The following is a 20807-nucleotide window of genomic DNA, read 5'->3' as shown; positions in this document are numbered from 1 at the left end:
TCATCTTTTTTAAAAACTGGAATAACTTTTGAAACTTTCCTTTTGGATGGTACGATACCAGTACTTAACGAAAAATTACATACATGCAAATAAGGTTCAACAATATAAGGTAAAACATATTAACCACAGTTGGATCAATATCGTCAAAACCACTGGTTTTCCCAGACTGTAAACCTATGAAGCCCAAGGGGGGGGGGGGGGGCACATTGTGCTCCCCTACCAGATTTTCGTTTGCCACTCCTTCGCCCTTAATTCGATTTCAACCAAATTAGGTGACTTTTCCTAAAATCTTATTGCAAACATTTTGATATACAATTTAGCTATATTTGATGTTACTGGTTGCCATGGCAACCATAAACTGACAACCATGTGAGTCAGATTATGCATCTTTTTTCTGTTCCCATTTCATTTAGCAGCATTACAGTGTATGAAATGGGTGTTTCTTGGCTGAAATTTGTTAAAGGAGCAAAATTTGAAGTAATTATGGTCCTGGTTTCTTATTATTTCCTTTGTTTTTATGTGACAAAGGCATAAAACAATAGATATAAAAGAGATAATTGAAAACAATAATATTTTCTAAGGATTGCCCTTATATTTTGAGTTATTTTGATTCCTTCATCCAAGTTATGCCTCTAATAGCATTAGTTTATCATATTATCAATTGAAATCTCTAAATTCCAGTATTATGCAATATGAAATGTCATAACTATACATGTGCCCATCCCAAACATTTCATCTCAGGTCTCATAATGTATCACTATGTTGATATGAATAGCGCCCCCATGTGGTGATCTTGTGAAATTTCAACCGTAGCAAATAATAAAATTCCACTTGCTTATCATTTGTGGCAAATATGAAAATGATTGATCTATAATAAGACATATTTAATGGGGATAGAGAAATTATACAGAAAAATCATGTTTTGAGCATAATTATTTCCTATGTATTTCTTTATATTTTGGTAAATAGCGCCCTCCATGGGTGACCTTGTGAAAATTCAAATAAAAGGTCATGTAGAGTATGAGTTACTCTACCCACGTGCCAAATATGACGATGATACACCAAATGATAAAAAAGTTATATGGGGGGGGGGGGGCACAATGTGCCCCCCCCCCCCACCCCTCCCTTGGGCCTGCGAGGGGTCAAAATAGCTAGGGCTTAATAGGGTTAATGCCTTTCCAATATCTAAGATTTCATCTACTGTGACTGGTTTAAAAAATCAAAGTATTAGAAAGAGGTTTGTTCATATAAATGGAAAAAATCTTTATTATGCATATCAGCCATATCATCAGCGGATATGTTTGATCCAATATTAACGAAGTATTCATTAAAATGTTCAGCAATATCAGCGGTATCATAAATATCACTTCCGTTGTGCGAAAAAGTTTGTTTTTTATTGGTTGTAATCTTTTGCTTTCCCTAAAATTGTATTATTGAATTTCCATGTCACTTTTGAATTGTTTTTGATTAGATTAAACTTTTTTCGAATAAAAACCCTTCTTTGCTCTTCGTAAGCAAAGAGTAACTTTATTACGAATTTTCTTATATCTTTCATAATTTTGTTCAAGGGGAGAGTTCATATATTTCTTGTAATATTTATCTTCATTTTTTATAAGTTTTAAAAGTTCACTTGTAACCTACGGTTTTCTGATTTCTTGATTTCTCTCTTTAATAGAAATAGGTAAGTGCATATCATACAGATTAATGAATATTTCGTAAAACACATTATAAACCCCCTCGGGGTCATACTGTTCATACACTCTTGACCAATCCGTGTTTGCTAGGTCAGCACAAAGGGTAGCGAGGTTTTCTTTAGTAATTTTCCTAAATATTTTTGGTTTCTTACTGTTATGTCTCTCCTCTGGGTGTAATGATATATAAAATATTGGTAGGTGATCAGAAATATCTGTCATGAGGATACCTGACAGAGTGGAAATGGTATTATCATTAGTGAATATATTGTCGATAATTGTGGCTGACGTAGCACTGCCGCAAGTTGGTCTATCTATCAAGGGGTGAAATCCGGAAGAAACACTTACATTTACAAACTCCAGTATTGATGAACTTATATCTTTTTTAGTGAAATCGATGTTATAATCTCCCATCAAATATACGCAATTTTGTTTTATATCAAATTCACTGATCAGTTTCTTAAAAAAAGGAGTGAATGTAGAAATGGAGTATTTTGGTTGGCGATATATCACTCCGTCTATAATATTTCGAAATGATTTACAATTAATTTTGATGATTAATGATGATCAACTCCTTCACATTGCTCCTTGGACTCATAATGTGTAAAGTTTAGCTCTTCTCGGATGAAGAGGCCAACTCCAACCCCACGACCAGTTGGTCGGTCCACATGGATAAATTTGTAACCGTCAAGTGCAAAAGGAACATATATAGCTGAATTTATCCACGTTTCAGATATAGCTCTCACTGAAAACTTAAATTATAATGCATAAAAGGTAAGAATGGATTCTACCAAAATTTTCTCACATGCTCCTTGCATTGAAATGAATCATGCTGAAGTTTTTTGTCACTGAGCAGTTTTGTATTGCTTCATTCAATACAGAAGTCAAGAAATATTTAGTTTTTGATGGGACTAAAAATCTTATTCATTTAATGTTCAACTTGATAATCATCAGGATCTATATTGGAAGAATTCACAAAATTGTCTTTGGATTATTTCATCGCCGTAGACAAAGGACTTAAACTTATAATCTCCGATTTTTCCTAATGGGAAATGAATTGAGTGATTGTATTTGTCGTTCAGGTTTGAGCAAATATCTATATCAGTTGAGTTATATGTTTCCATATTTACATTTTGTTTAATACGGTCTTCCTTTGTCGCAAAATCATATGGCATTTCTAGAGAAAGTATTAATACAAAGGGAAAATAAACAACAGGACAATTGTCAAACACAAAAGAAGGCAAATACAGTAGTTAGCACTGGAAGTGACAATGAACAAAGAATATGTATACATATAAAAATATATATTTCGCTCCTACGATCAAAACAGTATAATGGGGAAAATATATGTGAAGAGCAAAGAAAAAACACACAAACAAACAAACAAACAAACATGGTTCAAATTAACAAGCGTATAGATTTTTGGAATGTGTCAGGAGTGACATGCAACTTTTCTATTATTGCCATCAAAGTTTGTGCAAGTCTTGTTTGCTGCGTATTGTGTTTGTATCATCGCTTGATGATATAAAAATAATAATGACCACAGACGAATTTCAATAATATGTAAACAGAAAACGCATCTGAACGCATCTGTCTCAGAATAAGAATTTTTGAAAATGGTATACATCCAAATTTGTATCAATGGTTATGTATAATGTCAATATGTACGCATTTACAAGCGTGTTTTTTTTGTGTAGTTTCATAAACCTTTGAAAAGTTTTGTAATTGTTGTTATATGATGATGTTTACTGTACTTATATGTGGATTGCTTATTGTTTTCTTCTTCACTCGTTTTCTCTTTGTTTTTCCCCAGCGCTTTAATAGAAATATGATATCAAACGCTCCATCAATGTTATGTATTATAATTATTAAAAGAAAGTGCAAGTCCTTACTCTCTGGTTCACATAGAACCCATGGATCCACAGCAAAAACGGAAGTTTCCCCCGCTGCCTTTGACGACGAGCTCTTCGACACAAGTTGTAAGGTGTGTCCGTTCCCCATTTGCGTTTTGCCGCAGATGGTGATTATTTTCTTGCAATCCTGCGAGGCTTCTCAGCCAATTCAAATATACGTACATGACTAGAAGTCAAAGCGTGAAATGGGACCCGCTTATATTAATCTTGATAACAATTATACTGTTGATGAAAGTAAAAAATTTACAGCAATTACAATGCGTCAATGAAGACATGAAACAGATGGTATGCGTTTTGTCTGTTTAGTTTGATTTATTTCTGTTTTTTTTATACCACACATTACAAAAGACTAAATACATACACGTACGTTTTGCCCATAACATTACACGATGCATTTAAGCTTTAGCATATTATTATTTTACGAAGTAATTAAGAAAACATGTATGAATACATTATGAAAAAAAAAAAACATTCATTGATGCATTGAACATTATAGAAGAATGTTATATTACCAAGTGATTCAAAAAATCGTAAAAATAACAACAGTTAAGAAGCTAGAGAATGGCTGAAATATTCATTAAAATTAAGCTATGCCTTTAATAAATAACCAAAATTTTGAAAAAAAAAGTAGAAAAAAGGGGTGATTAAAATAAATGAATTTTGGAAATATGTTTTTGCAACAATTGCAAGAAAAAAACACGCCAAGATACCGCAAACACTCAGCAGCATACCGCTTGACATAAATCGAGGCCTCATGGGAAAAAAAATTAAAATTAGATTTGACTTCCATAACAATGAGGGACGTGTCTACAAAATATAAGGTTTAAAATCAATTACGAAATATTGTAATAATTATTGGGTAAAAATAGAGACGAAAACAGTCAAAATATATTCTGATTTTATTTTGTTTCACAAAGTATTGAAATAAGTGTGCTGCTGTGAGTACAGTGCTGTGCTGTGCAGGGCGTGAAGTGCAAAATGTTTCTAAATTTTAAGGTTGGGCATATAATTGGGTTTTGTTCTTAGTGTGTGCATGCCGTGCGTGGTTGGATGAATAATGGAAGGTCGTTTATCCCGCCAGTCCCGATGGGTTGTCAGCAGAACATTAGAGATCACCAGTGTACCAGCCATCTTTTCCTGGCTAGCCTGTGGTGTGTTGGAATTCCCTAGACAGCATACCCACGGCATCTCAGAACACTACCCAGCAACTGGGAGTTTAAATGTAACCATCATCAATTCAGAGGTGTAACCCCAGTCCTCCGGCAGATAATCCTCCATCGACACCCTCCGGACTGTAACTGTAAATCGTCAAGGTTGCCTCTAAGCCCCTCTCTGTATTCCCATCACCACCCAACAACTTCGTAACAATCCATGGAGATCCTGTCTCCATCCTCTTTGCCCACCAGCTTTCCCCCTCCCTTCCACTTGTACTCTTATCCCTCTGACCCAACTCCTCACATATCGTCCAGGAAACCCCCTGCACCCAACCTACACAGTCGTGACAGTTTACAACTCTGCTCTGCACCCTCTGTTCTCACACCCTTCTTTCAACTCAGCGTACCAAAAAAAAAAAATCTTCCCTTGCCTCCTCCACATCAGGGGCAATATTTGATGCTATGCAAATTTTAAGAGTTAAATACAACAGGAAAATATCAGTGTAAAACCTGTGTAGAGGGGAAATCACAGGGATTAAGATATATATTGCTGGTTGATTGGAATTACAGAGTAATGATACTGAAGTATGAAAGCAATATTAGGGGTCAGGGAATACCTATGAAGAGTAGCAATGAAATGCCAAATGACAGAATGACGAGATCAAAGGCGTCCGAAGTGATATGTGAAGTCAACGCAGACAGAGGTATGCGTATTCAACTCTTTATGTGCCATGGTAGATAACTTACGTGTGCTACATTATTCTGAGACACCAACGTAGTCATGCATTGAGAAAACATTCTGTTTTCAAGTCCATATAACTTCTGTATGAATTGATTTGTGTTATGATGGACATGTAGTGAGCAAGTTGTAGAGAAAATGGAAGCGTTGCTTCCATAAAATTTCTGTGAAAAATGGACAATTGCTTTTCTTTGAAATGATCAGTAGCTACATTACTGTAAAGGCATGAATTTTGCACACAAAGAGTGACAAAAACTGAGAATTCACACGCAAATCTATCAGGGAATAGTCAATCACCATACGTGAGACGAATGAAAGTACGAGATGCAGTACTGTTGCATTTGACGATTTTTAGATCGGTTTGGGCAGGTTTAAGCAGAATATGCTAAGTTGGAACACCGTGGACTGAGTCGGGCGTACGAACGTGGCACATAAAGTGTTAAATGTGTCTCTCAGAAAGATACATACTTCTATGAAAGCTGTAAAGAATAATTACATTGTGACCCACACTTCACTGAGAAATCAAACCTAGCCAGCGTTTACAGATTTTCAAAATATCCACAAATACAACTGTATGCCATTCCGAGTGAGCAGAAATCAAACTTTTAGAAACACAAGGTATATTTCCGCGTTCCAGCGCCTCCCCCCCCCCCCCCCACCCCCCGCCCGCCGCAATAAGGATCTTCGTTATAGTTAGGAATGTATACAGATATGATTATGTACATGAATTTATTGACAAAAATAACGTAGTTAATAGGAACCCGAATATTAATGAAACGAAATATAGCAATTTGGTTTCTTTCTCTCTCTCTGTCTCTCTCTCTTTCGCTTATTCTTTTGAGCCCGTGATCTCTATTACCACAGTGATCGCCACGTGCTTTACAACATCATGTACGCCACGAGTAGTATTGTGGAAAAAGCTCTTTCTAGAAGTTTGTGAGTTCCAACTCTATTATCTATGTGTCCACATGTCACAAGTTTTCTTTGACATGTCATCTCCAAGTACTTTGACTTCACAAAGTTCCATTTTATAGTCATGTTATCTCCAGAAGATACGTAATTTTGTTTTTCAATAAAAACCAGGAAGGTATCATTAAATGGATTTTAACAACGGTGTGTCTCGTTTGCAACTGCACTTTTTATCAGCCATGTAATTTCATTCTTACAGCCGTAAACAAGGAACGAGGTATTATTATTTATATGTCTACATGTCACTGCCAAGTTTTCTTCGACATGTCATCGCCAAGTACTTTGACTTCACAAAGTTCCCTTTTGTAGTCATGTTATCTCTAGAAGATAGGTAATGTTGTTTTTCAATAAAAACCAGGAAGGTATCATTAAGTGGATTTTAACAACGGTGTGTCTCGTTTGCAACTGTACTTTTTATCAGCCATGTTATTTCACTCTTACAGCCGTAAACAAGGAACGAAGTATTATAAAATATCTTAACCTTCGTCACAGGAGGAAGTACGAGTGCATAGTAGGAAAGAGCTATCATTTCCTTGAGGGTGTTTCAAACCGGTTTATAGACGTGGTTTTAGGAAGAAGAAAAAATGTCCATCGAATGCGCATTCTATTCTCTACAATGAAAAATACTCTTTGATATACTAGGTGTTTCAAAAAACATTTCCCACTTTTGATCATTACCACATAATTCATCCGATAAAACTGTCATGAGTAATAGATGAATAGTGTATACAATTTTGTTGAAGGTGATTTGAATGTGAAAGCATAAATCAGTTTCATTAAATCTAAGATTGATTTTGAAGTAAGTTTGCAGTTTTGGACAAATTTTAAGCCTCTGTACAAAAATTGAACTTTGCACAGGAAAAAAAAAATGATGTGTATGTGAGTATGTACTGACAATGGCCCTGAACAATGGACATACCTGAACCACCTGTTGACTAGGCGTCAGTGTCGCGCTCCCAGGCACATGCATGCTTAGTCTAAAATTCATGTGGATTGCCCTGGGCACTGCTAGTCTGAATTCATGCACGGTAAAGGGTAAAATGCGTGCAAATGGAAAAAGTAAGTACATGTTTCCATGTGTTTGCAATCGCCACATTTCATTCAAGCTGGATATCATTTTCATATTTTGCTTCACATATCACTAAATTTGGGATATAAATAAGCATAAATGATCTAAAGTTCTTCATTTTGATGCAACTGTCTACTAATAGTCTGACAAATTTTTCGCTTTTTCGATAAAAAGAGATCATTTTGGCAAAGAGTTCAGGAGCATTCAATTCAATTCAAAGGTTTTATTTTCACTTCTTTCAACAGAATGTACAAAAAATATAAATTCGACATAACTTACGTTTGAAGGAATGATACATAGATAGCAAAGGATAGCATTTGTCAATAATCATTACAAATTTAGGCATTTTTCATACAGACATATTTATACATTCTGCCAAAAAAAAGTGGAGGTACCCACTCAAAAGACTATGCTTGTACAACGTGGGCACCTCACAGGAAGAAAAAAAAGGTGAAAACTTAACTACAAGTGTGCGGGATGAAAAAAGAAGTGGAAAAGGGGAAAGGGAAGAAGCATAAATACAAGTAAAGAGACGAGACAACTAAGAACAAAAAGCCTAGATCAATCGGTACATTCAAGATCAAACCAACAGAGACTATTAGCCATATTAGAAGTGTAGAGCATTAAAAGCGACGAGAAAGTGATATATACAATTGTATGGAATTGCCGATAGCAGAACACATTATCTGTTCTGTGAAGGCACGTAAGTTTGCAATAGGAAAAACAGGGGATCCGATGCGGAATTCCGCGAAAGACGCGACCTAACAAGCCTATGAAAAATCAATAGCATCCTGGTGCTTACAAAACCTACTTACTGAAAAAAATTAACAAACAAAATTAATTTCTTTCTGTTACATTATAAGACTTAAGAAGGAATGATTTCAATCTTTTTTTGAATGAAAACAAAGAAGGAGCATTTTTTATGTCTGGACTAAGGGAGTTCCAGAATCTTGGGCCTGTATATATAAATGTCTGCTGAGCTAAAACCGTTCTAAGCAGGGGCAAATGAAATTCATTAGACTGTCTTGTTGGGTAACTATGGTATGTCAGGTTACGAGGAAACATAGAATCGAATATAAGCGGAAGACAGTTATTATTATAACTATACATAAATTGTCCTAAATGAAATAAAAACAAATCCTTAATTTTCAGAATTTTTTAATCGGGGCGATTTGTTTCGCAGAGGATATATTTCAGGCTCCATATACACAAGTGTATACTCTAATTGATTTTCTTTGCTTCCTATCACCATGTTTACGACAGAACAGAAGGTATTCATTGTAATTTCGTTTTTCAGAAGTAGGGAGATCACTGTCGCGACTCAACGACAGTATCGGCAGGCGTTTGACTTTACATAGATACTGCCAGAGGCTGCACAAAGACTAGGTGTGATGGCAGAATTTCTCATGAATATACAAATAATACACAGGTGAGAGTGTGTTAGTGGAGATGTAGCGCACACGAGGGTATTTACAATTGTGGAACATGCACTACATTGTAACTACCCGAGAATGAACTGCACCTCCTCTATTAAACGTCACGAGCTTAAACCTGTGTATTATTTGTGACCCTGCACCTCAAAACAAACAAAAAGTCGTCAGACATGAATTTTTAGTTAAGACAATATTCTGAAAGAGCAGACTTTAAGATTTAAAATGATGTATAACTCAAATGAAATGGACTCTCCTAACCTATCTAAATATTGAAAAGAAATCACAAACTCAGGAAAAGTGTGAACTGAGAATAAAGACTCTGAAGTACAGATTCTATTCAAGCGCTTAATCTTTACCAAACCGTGCTGGCTGTGCGATGAATGGGACAAAAAACAGGAAGTAAACCACCAGAGTAACAACAATAAAGGGATTATCAGATTAAACTGAAATTAAGCATGCCTCATTAACACATTAAATATGCCAACTTTCAAAGCAGTAGCACTATCCTCACACTTGTTATTAGAGTTGAAAGTGAAGAGTGTGGACAAGGTTTTTCAGAAATGAAAAAGGGATTCTAAAGACACACCTTATCACACTATTCTACCAAAAATGTTCGAGATAAACTGCTAAACAAACACACTTTCCTGCCCGTTTTATGATATCAAATTTTAGCGTAATGTATAGGAAGAACCGCTCTTTCAGAAAATATGAAAAAAATCAATTTCGGCAAGGTTGATCCATTTCACTTATTTTCAGTCCTCACGCAAAATCAGTGTGTGCGACTTTATGTTCGTTTTGAGGTGCACGGTCACATTTGATTTACAAAATGGGTCGAAAACTAACATAATTTTTTCATGTACTTTTGTGGGTCAATACCCGTCAGCTATACATGTAGCACTCGTTCAAAAGTTAAGATGTCCGAAGATGTTCGTCCCAAACATTTACGCAAGTCGCACTCGGAAATCCCGCACATAAAAGTACGTATAAGAGTATACGTACCATACGCCATCGAAACATGTTATGCACAAGAAAGGCCGGCTGGCAGCCCGAACTAGAAGTTGTTTACAGGATTGTAAGCGCGTATAGTAGCGCGCGACGCACTTGTAACAACTGCGCATGTAAAGGCCCCGTCACACTACAACGAATGCCCAACGAATGCCCAACGAATGTCCAATAAATTTGAAAATTTGAAGATACATGTATGTTCACATCCATTGGTTATAGTAGAATAGTATGTAACATGCTTGGCGTTCTTTGTATTCATTAGCTATTCGTCGGGATTCGCGGAGATACGCTGGAGCCGATTTTTTTTTAAACATGTCCAAACTCTCCAGCGTATCTCTGCGTAACCCTAGGAATAGCTAATGAATTCAAAGAACGTCAGACATGCAAACTGTCTTCACATTTTTGAATTCGCTGGGCTTTCGCTTGGCATTCGTTTGGCATTCGCTGTAGTGTGACGGGGCCTTAAAAGGATAAGCGCTTCCAATTGGCTACATTCTCGAACCCATTTTATAATAGATAATGAAGCATTCAAACTTTGGCCATTGTTCAGGACCATTGTCAGGGTGTTAACCCCACTCCTATACACACTCATTGACCCCTGTGCAAAGTGAAAGTTTTGTACAGAGGGTTGAAAATAGAGCAAAATCTTGAACCTAACTGTGAAATCAATCATGAATTTCATGAAACTGATTTATGCTTTCATATTTAAACTACCTCCGACAAAATTGTACACTATCCAGCTATCACTCATATTAATGACAGTGTTATATGTTATATAGTTTTAGAATTGTCAAGAATCAAAAGTGGGAAATGTTTTTTGAAACACCTTGTATTACTAGTATGTGTATATCAATGATGTTTTTCATACACATTTCATTTCATTTCTTTTTTCATCTCCCCTATTCTCGACCCAGGTGTATAAATGGGTACCTGGCAACGCTAGGGTAATAAAAATAGCAGGGCCCTCTGGTAGAGCAGTGGCAACATTGAAGATGCTAGCCTGGGTAAATAAGACCTTACTATCGTCATTATTATTATTATTATTATTATTATTATTATTATTATCATTATCATCATCATCATCATCATTACTATTATTATTATTGTTATTCTAATTTCGATCAAAATGCAGTAAAGAAAATTATTCCAATGTGGACAGTAATCAAGAAATCAATACAGGACATATTTGCGCATTAATACATACTGATAAAATTTTCTTTCCACCCATCCAGCCCCTATTGGATAGGAGACATCTACGCGTCACCATCACCTAAAGGCTCCTCCATGAAGAACTTGACCTACTCTTAATAGATGAATATAATATAAAAAAGAAAGTATGGTACGACAGACCAACGATGAAAGGTGTAATGTCATATCAAACGTCATATCTCAATTTCCAGCTAGGAAACTCGTTCAACACTCTAATGTTCAAGGTGAATAACCGTCCAAAAGGAGTCATAAATCCCAAAGTTCAGTAGTTTTCTATATGGAATTATATAAGGAAAAATCTCACAAAGCCAAGGGAGTAATATCCCTACTCTTGTCGACCCTCATAAATCCTTCCTGGGCAAGGCTCTTGGAGATACCATTGAAAACATACAAGGTGGTACAGCTATGGATCCCGAGTTTCTTCCTTTTACAACTAAGAAATATTCATTGCATTTTTCCCACTTTTTTTCCAGTATTTTTTTTAATGTTCTTTTAATGATTTATTTCAGGTGAATAGGTACACAATTGAAGGGGTCGGTGCAATATAGTGCTAACCCACACTTCTGTCAAAATTGAGTTACATGCATTTTCATAATCCTTATCCTTCACCCTAACCTCCGTGAAAATATCATACTTGAATTCAACCAATAAGATGGTAAAAAATGCATGCATCCATGTCTTATAATGTACAATGCATGGACTTTCCAAACATTCAACAGCGAGTATCTCAAAATGACTATTGTGTGGATTAGCACTATATTGCACCGACCCCTTCAATTATTCCAGAGCCGATATTTTAGGGAAAGAGTAACATAAACTGCAACAACGAAACAAGCATCGGCAGCTCGGTTTATAACCAAAAAAAAAAAAAAAAAAAATGAATACGCTAGCATGACTTACCAGTGAGATCAAATAACATGAACACTGCTAAGATTACTCCTTTCATGTCTAAAGGTTTAGCCAAGCTTCACAACGAAAGAGAAAAGGGCCTACCCGTAACTCCTAGTACACCAGTTTTGTTTGATGCGATGTTGAAAATGTCACCTAACTCGGTGCAGGCGAAACAGAGAGCAAAGACGAAGCTATTTTCTATGTCATTTTTTTTTTTTTACACGAATGCATGTTTTAACATCCGCCTACACCTATATGCAGCTGATTGGAATGTTGCGTTTCGTCAGTATTAATATAACCTGTGTGTCTGAATTAAGACTAATTGTGCTACAATAACGATCACATCTAAAGATGCCGTATAGGTCGCGGGGACCTTTCAACTGATAGGGGGCCTTTATATTCACGACTGAATGACAGGCGCTGTGAAAATCAAAATAACAATAACAAAAAATATCCTTTTCACGAGTTTAATTGTACCTCGAGCATCGGAGGTGATAACGTTTTGACAGAGAGGAGGACATCTATTATTTAAGCCCTAGTCTCGCTGTGAGCTGTTTTATCGTTACTTTCGAAAGCATTATGAATTCCATTAAATGGATTGGATGAGATGAGGATTCAAATTTGAACTTAATAAATTCATAAAACCGTGTTCCTATCGCTGCGAAAGCCAAAAACAAAGACGTTCTAATGAAAGATGGGTCCCGTCTTTTATTACGACTGCTTTGTTTTACTGTGCTTTTGGATATTTCAGCCATTTAACATCCGATTTGTATCGAATAAACTCTGAATTCCTCTCAGATGTATTGTATCATACTATATAATATAATGATCATACATATAACGGGAAAAAATCGCCTCTATAGAATAAATTTGCCATCTATTTGACGTATGCTGATCAGACCATTTTATGACCAGCATATGTCGCCTTAAATACACCAATCTGCTGTATAGAAATAGACGGAAAAGCACACACATCAACCCATGGTCTTATGGACGTCAAACGAGGACAAATTGGACTTTTAAAACCCTTCTTTTATCTTAATAAGACGTTAATACCTGGTTGAATTATTGACGTAAAACTTACGTGGCATTATGTCGTAAATATGACGACGAAAAGCACTGGTTATAAAAATACGTCGCATTGACGTCATAAACTTGTCATCTATCGTTTCTATGATGTATCATAATGACAAGTTGACCAGTTTCCGAAAAGCTTGTTACGTCTTTAAGGCATCAGTCCAGATTGGGCGGTCACCCCCCCCCCCCCCTTCTCTCCCTCTCTCTCTCTCTCTCTCTCTCTCTCTCTCTCTCGCTCTCTCTCTCTCTTATCACTGTTAGTTGTGCTACCAGGCATGAGATGATTGAAGTTATAAGTTGAGATTGTCATATCTGTTCTCTGCAATTAATTTATTGATATTGCGTCTCGTATCAATGATTCCCAAATGCTATTTTGTACAAATCAACATACTATATGGATATTAAAACATGATATCAACCCAACAAACATGGGAGCCATTTCATAAAAGGTGTTAGGATAGCAACTCTTCCTGGAATGGCAACTTCTGATAGAAACAGCCAATCAGGAAGCTGGTTTCTTGTCGTTACTATGACAATTTCTATTCCAGCAAGACTTACTATCATAAACTTTTTATATGAAATGGGGCCCTGGAGAAAGCACCCACGCTATTCTCTAATTTTTAAGTCATTTGAATAATTACACTCAGTAAAACTCAAATACTCAAATTTTTAGTACCAAAACCACACTTCAATTTCATTCGATTCAGTTCATGTTCTCTCTATATGTTCAACTCGTACAAATTTATGTACAATGATCAGATGATCCTCTTGCTCATTCAGGAACTATCAGCTCTAAATATTGCATTGATTTTTTAACTACCTGCTCTTTGATAACTTTCTAACTTGTTCGGGGATATAATAACCGTATATCATGTTTGCAAATTTGGTATTATCTACAATACTGCTAAATTTAAAACATGGCCTTGCTAAAAATAGCTGCCCAGCTGAAAGCAGGCTTTTAACCTGTGTATATCATGAAATCAAAGTCAAAACTAGAGCTCAATATTATCCGTAACAACCTATCGCAGTTATAGATAACCTAATGTCTATGGTACAGCAAAAGGCTAATCATTTGTAGAAAATGCTCCAAGCATTCACTTATTTGCCCAATTCATAGTCATGAGAGCAATAAACATTTCTAGTAGAATCTCAGGTCTGTTTGATAATGTATTTAAGCAGTCAAACCAAACATTTGGGATACATTTTGTTTTTGATTTGTTTTGTTTTAATATCCTTACACGGAATTGACACGGAATTTCCAAATAGATTATACACGTATCATCCAATGGGTACAGTCATCGGATGCACGTCATGAGACCGAAACCCACGAGGCATACATCCGACGAGTTATACAGCCCTCAAGTCATGCAGTTCTCGAGTTACACAGCCCGTGAGTCATACAGCCCATGAGTTCGACACTAAGCCAACAAGACCGACACATAAAGCCCCGTGTTGTGATGTCAAAATCGTGGGCCGTTTAGCCTTGTGTCGAGCCTCCGACTGATGACTCGTGGGCTGCATGACTCATTGACTTTTTTATTTTCAATGTAGAACTCGTGGGCTGTATGACTCGTGGGTGTCGATCTCGTGGTATAACCCTTAACCATCACCTGATCTCCCTACATATATATTCTTAAATATGGCTCGATAACTTATTGCCGCTGTGGTGCTAGAGTCACACACGGCCGGATTTCGTACCGGGTCCATAAGGAATTAAAACAGTATTGACCCTGTTCGGGCCGTAGAGTCCCGCGTTGACGCGCATCGATACCCGTGTCAATTCCTGGTGGATTCGGGGGGCTACGATAAGACGTTGAAAAAATATTTCGCCATGTTCAAAATTTTCTCACCGAATTCGACTCCGTATTGATATCCGAATTGACCCGGTTCGAACCGCATTGACTCTCATGGGTCCGTTGCAACCCGCAACATAAAACCGAATGGACTCTTGCCGTATACCGCATTGCCTGCATGCAACGGATGATGACAAGGTTTACATCCGGATGGGTACGGGTCGAATCGGGTTGACACGGGTCGACAGGGTTCGAAAAGGATTCGGTTAAGGATTTAAAGCGGATTTTTATACGGTTCGATACGGGTCATTAGGGGTCCCTACGGATCGAACCGGGACGATACGGTTTTTATTCCTCAAAGACTTGGTTCGAAATCCGGCCGTGTGTGACTGCACATAAATTGCCCTCCATTCCGAGACTCATCCGGCTCATTTTCACCCGGATCAAATCCGTTTTGTGACCCGGCCGTGTGTGACTCTAGCATGAAGTGACAGTAAAAATAGGGCAAATGGCCCTTTATAGCAGACCCTGGGACACTACTTAATAGTACATTTCGCTTCTCGTGGACAAGTTGTATAATCTGTCGTCAAGGTGCATTGGTGTTTGCAGCGGGTTTCCATTGGAACGGAAGATACCTCCAGTGGGGTTCCTGCGATCGGTGATTCCGTAACGATCACGAGGACGTTCTGATTCTGGCCGTCGTTGACGATTAACATACCTGAGACTGACGTCATCAGCTGATTCCAGCTGCTTCCTCTAACAAGGGGGAGAGAGAGAGGAGAGGAGAGATTGTGCACTGAGGTATATAAAGTTCCTTAAAGGGGAAATCGAGTCCAAAATTGAGCTAGTCTGATAAATAAGAGTAAAATCTTACGAGTTCAACGGTAAAAAATTCACTGAAATTGGATGAGAAATGAGTAAGTTATGAAATTTTGATTTGCAAAACAGTTTTTGTGCAGTGGATATGAATATGCAAATGAGCGAGCTGACCATGTCATACCCTCACGATTTTTCGTTGAGCATTTACATATAGAAATGAAGAAAATGTATCTGTCATTGAAGTCTGAAACATGATGTTATTCCTGGTTGAATGATATTCAGAATAGTTATCAATTACATATATCAGGATTGAGCCTCGGTAATAATTGCGTTCGAATGAAAAACTGGAAGTTTCACAATTTCAAGTACAAACTATATGGCAAGATTGATTGTTCGAGAACTGTTCCCTCAAAAATTAGTGAAAATTCGAAATGTCATAACTCCCTTATCTATCATCCGATTTCGATCAAAATCTTACCATTGAATTGTTAATATTTTACTTCGTCCAATTAGGCTAACTTATATGTGGACTGGATTGCTCCTTTAATTATTTGATTTGTGATCATCCACGGTTTATACCGCTCTCTCTGTATTTATATTTGATAATCTCAATACTACATGAATTGATAGGTATCAAAGTACGTTAAAGCTTTCTTTCAAACAACACATCATCTCGCCCTCAAATACAATGACAAATGGACTAAAGTGTGTCATCTCTAAAGAACATATGTGTGACCCTGCACCTCAAAACAAACAAAAAGTCGCCAGACATGAATTTTTAGTTAAAGGACAAGTTCACCTTCATAAACATAAGGATTGAGAGAATGTAGCAATATTAGTAGAACACATCATTGAAAGTTTGAGGAAAATCAGACAATCCGTTCAAAAGTTATGAATTTTTGAAGTTTTTGTGCAGTACCCGCTGGATGAGAAGACTACTGCAGTGTATGAATAACTTAGATGTCACATGCGTACAACAATATGAGGAAAATATAAAGAGAATTTCACAAAATTCCATCTGTTGAAAAAAGTATACATTCCCCTGACTCGTTACCGACAAATGTTATGGGTAATATTATTCCCCCTGCCTTTAGAAAGAGGAAAGTCAAGTGCTCTTTTATTATGCGAAAAAAGTGAAAATATGTTGAATTTTCTTTTACATTTTCTTTATACTGTTGTACGCATATGACTCACAAGCTGTAGTAGTCTCCTCATCCAGCGGTTCCAAGACAAAAATTTGAAAAATTCATAACTTTTGCATCGATTGTCCAATTTTCCTCAAACTTTCACTGATGTGTTCTACTAACATTGTTGCATTTTCTCAATCCTTATGTTTATGAAGGTGAACTTGTCCTTTAAGACAATATTCTGAAAGAGCATACTTTAAGTTTTAAAATGATGTATAACTCAAATTAAATGGACTCTCCTAACCTATCTAAATATTGGAAAGAAAGCACCAACTCATTAAAAGTGTGAACTGAGAAAAGAGGCAAGTACAATGTCTATTCAAGCGCTTAATCTTTACCAAACCGTGCTGGCTGTGCAATGAATGGGACAAAAAACAGAAAGTAAACCACCAGAGTAGCAACAATGAAGGGATTATCAGATTAAACTGAAATTTAGCATGCCTGATTAACACATACTGTCCATAATTAATGTCAACTTTCAAAGCAGTTGCTTTATCCTTTTAAAATTTATTAGAGTTGAAAGTGAAGAGTGTGGACAAGGTTTTCTTCAGAAATGAAAAAGGGATTCTAAAGACACACCTAATCACACTATTCTACCAAAAATATTCGAGATAAACTGCTAAAAAAACACACTTTCCTGCCCGTTTTATGATACTAAAATTTAGTATAATGTAAAAGAAGACCCGCTCTTTCAGAAAACATGAAAAAGTCAAGTTCGGCTAGGTTGACCCATTTCACTTATTTTCAGTCCTCACGCAAAATCAGTGTGTGCGACTTTATGTTCGTTTTCAGGACGAGGTGCACGGTCACATATGAGTATATGAATATAAGAACAACCCAAGTCCATGGAAGACCATTTCGAGTAAACTTTAAAAAACTTCATATCTTTTTTATTTGTCCAATACAATTTTATTTAACTGTGATGAGAAGGCAACATTGTATATACAATACATGATATTCTGCTTAAGATGAGAGGACGAGAGAGGGCGCTATTATATGAATGTAAGAATGACCCAAGTCCTTCATTCTCACATTCATATAAGAGTTAACTCATTTATTTCAGGCACTGGTAATTAGGATTTATCATTTATACACAAGATGAGTCCATGCATAAGCTACAATTTGCCATGTCAAACTGAATTTGGCCAAAAATTGGACTTGGGTCGTTCTCATATTCAGGTCTTCATATGTATCCTTACAATATGTGTGAGACAGACATGGGAAGAAGCTAAAGCCGATACGACATACTGTTGCAGTAAGATTGAGAATGATAACTTAGGACATACCGAGCAACATCGACACCTTTTTCCGACAAGAAGAATACATCCGGCTACCAGCACTAAGAAGAACACCATACCAAAGGCAACAGCGAACACTCCTCCGATGCCAATCCTTAGGTTGAACTCTGCAAACAGGAGAAAGATATACAAGAAAATGAAAATCATAACATTTACAATTATGATAAAAAGTACGGAACGTTGGCTTCGCTATGATGGAAATGATATCAGTATACTGGCAACAGACTGATGTAAATTCTTCTCATTCATCCAGTCGAAGTACAAGATCAACAATCAGTTGAATCAAGAAACTGGAAATATACTCACTGTTGCGATGTTTCGCCAATCATCAATTGGCTTCTTCTGGCGAATAAAGCTCCCGATGATGGAATGGCCTTTAAACAGTGCGAGATTGTGCAGAGTGCACTGGACCTTGTCCAGCGCGCGAAAGACGGCTTGGAATTTTGCGAACGGCCCGGTCCCACGCGTGCGATAAATTGAAGCGGAGACCTCCTCTCTTGTTAAGCGTAGGTCTCTCCACACATTCCCAGATGGCTTCCTTGACACCACTCTCAAACCACTTGGATTCTCTCTCCAGAATAATCATTTTATTGGTGTTAAAAGAGTGTTTGCTGGCGTTGATGTGTGTGTATACTGCTAAATCCGGGATGCTTTCTAACTTGCTTGGTCTTCTGTGTTTGTTCATGCGAGCTTTCAGTTTTCGTTGGGTCTCCCCTATGTAGAAATCATAGCAATCCTCCTGGGAATATCGGATGCTATAGACAACGCTTCTCTGCTTTTCTTTGGCAACTAGGTCCTTGACGTGAACTAATCTCTGCCATAATGTGTTGTGGGGCTTGAAAGCAGTAGTGATGTCCTGTTTCTGAAACAGCCTTTTGATCTTGTCCGACAGATCATACACGTACGGGATAGTGATGGTGACTTTCCGTCCCTGTACATGGTGGGTTCTCCATGTGTTCTTGCTTGGTTGTTTCGGGGTGTCGGCTTTGGAGAAGGCCCAGTCTGGGTATCCACATCCAGCTAATGCATTTTTGATGTTGGTCTTTTCTTTTTCAACCTCAGATGGACTGTGAACTATGGTGTCTGCTCTGTGGAAGTGGGTCCTGATGACTGCAAGTTTGTGAACCAAGGGGTGATGTGACTGGAAATTAAGATACTGGTCCGTATGGGTCGGTTTTCTGTATACTTAGTGGAGAGGGTACCATCTGAATCGACGTGAACCTCAACATCTAGGAATGCCAGATGTCCATCCTTGTATGTTTCTTGTGTAAAGGAAATGTGCGTGTCCAAGGAGTTGATGTGACCAAAGAAAGACGCACTCTCTTCTTCATGGAGGATTACAAAAGTGTCATCCACGTAACGGAGCCAGACACACGTGGTTTGTGTCCAGAGGATTTTGCGAACGGCCCGGTCCCACGCGTGCGATAAATTGAAGCGGAGACCTCCTCTCTTGTTAAGTGTAGGTCTCCCCACACGATTATGTCACTCTGAGTTACCGAAACCGAACATCACAGAGAAAGAACGACGTGCTTTGGAAGAGTCAGCAGGTGATGATAATATTGTAATTGAACCAGCAGACAAAGGGAGGTTTGTAGTTGTACTTGACAAGGACAAGTACTCTGGCAAATGTCTAGATTTGTTGGACGATAAGAAGACCTATAAGAGCATACATGTAGGTTACAACCCTACCCAATGGACAGAGGAAGACAGTAACTGGTGTCATTTACAAGATCCACAAAGATGGTGGTTTCAGCGATAGACAAAAACAGTTCTTGACTCCACCTACAGAACCTACAGTACCAGGATTTTATGGCTTGCCAAAGGTACATAAACCTGATCCTATTCCAGTGAGACCCATTGGAAGTTGCATTGGCTCTGTAACTTACAGCCTCGCCAAACACGTTGCCAACATTGTAAGTCCCTTAGTAGGAAAGTCGCCTCACCACGTGAAAAACAGCCAAGATTTCGTTGAGAAGATTTCACACCTCAAACTAGCGGATGACGAAACGTTAGTTTCATATGATGTTAGTGCTATATTTACATCTATTCCCTCATCAGAAGCAGTAAATGTGGTTAAGACATGTCTTAGTCGGGATAACAGCTGGAAGGATCGTACTTCACTTTTCATAGATCAGATTGTTGAAGCGTTAGGAGTTTGTTTAAGTACAACCTATTTCTCCTTCAACGGCAAGCACTACATATAACAACATGGATGTGCTATGGGTTCTCATGTTTCTCCCATAGTTGCTAACATTTACATTGCAAGAGTTTGAGACCACAGCAATGAGTTCCTACTCTGGACACAAACCACGTATCTGGCTCCGTTACGTGGATGACACTTTTTGTCATCCTCCGTGAAGAAGAGAGTGCGTCTTTCTTTGGTCACATCAACTCCTTGGACACGCACATTTCCTTTAGACAAGAAACATGCAAGGATGGACATCTGGCATTCCTAGATGTTGAGGTTCACGTCGATTCAGATGGTACCCTTTCCACTTCAGTATAAAGAAAACCGACCCATACGGACCAGTATCTTAATTTCCAGTCACATCACCCCTTG

This window comes from Diadema antillarum, unplaced genomic scaffold (genome assembly GCF_040938485.1).
Source record: "Diadema antillarum isolate AM-2024a unplaced genomic scaffold, OU_Dant_1.0 scf00000128, whole genome shotgun sequence".
In the NCBI taxonomy this organism is placed as follows: Eukaryota; Metazoa; Echinodermata; class Echinoidea; order Diadematoida; family Diadematidae; genus Diadema; species Diadema antillarum.
This window is presented reverse-complemented; position numbering follows the sequence as displayed.